The sequence below is a fragment of the Bison bison genome, unplaced genomic scaffold (assembly GCF_000754665.1).
Source record: "Bison bison bison isolate TAMUID 2011002044 unplaced genomic scaffold, Bison_UMD1.0 scf7180017864374, whole genome shotgun sequence".
NCBI lineage: Eukaryota > Metazoa > Chordata > Mammalia > Artiodactyla > Bovidae > Bison > Bison bison.
Genome location: NW_011494946.1, coordinates 3,788,825 through 3,789,125, shown reverse-complemented (window position 1 = coordinate 3,789,125; position 301 = coordinate 3,788,825).

The window sequence follows — 301 nt, the reverse complement described above, 5'->3', positions numbered from 1 at the left end:
CAGCCAAGAGACATGTTTTGTTTGGCCCTCACTTTCACATTTTTTTGAGTTAATTGCCAACATTAAAAAATTGGAATCATTTACATCAAGTCTAGATTTCCAGCTTCTCTTGAATAACTGGAAGAGACGCTCTTGCCCTGCTGGGTTCCCTAGGGAACTGCGGGCTGGCATTGAGGGACAGTGCTCTCTTTAGCGGAGAAGGCGATGGCACCCCACTCCAGTATTCTTGCCTGGAAAATCCCATGGATGGAGGAGGCTGGTAGGCTGCAGTCCATGGGGTCGCTAAGAGTCGGACACGACC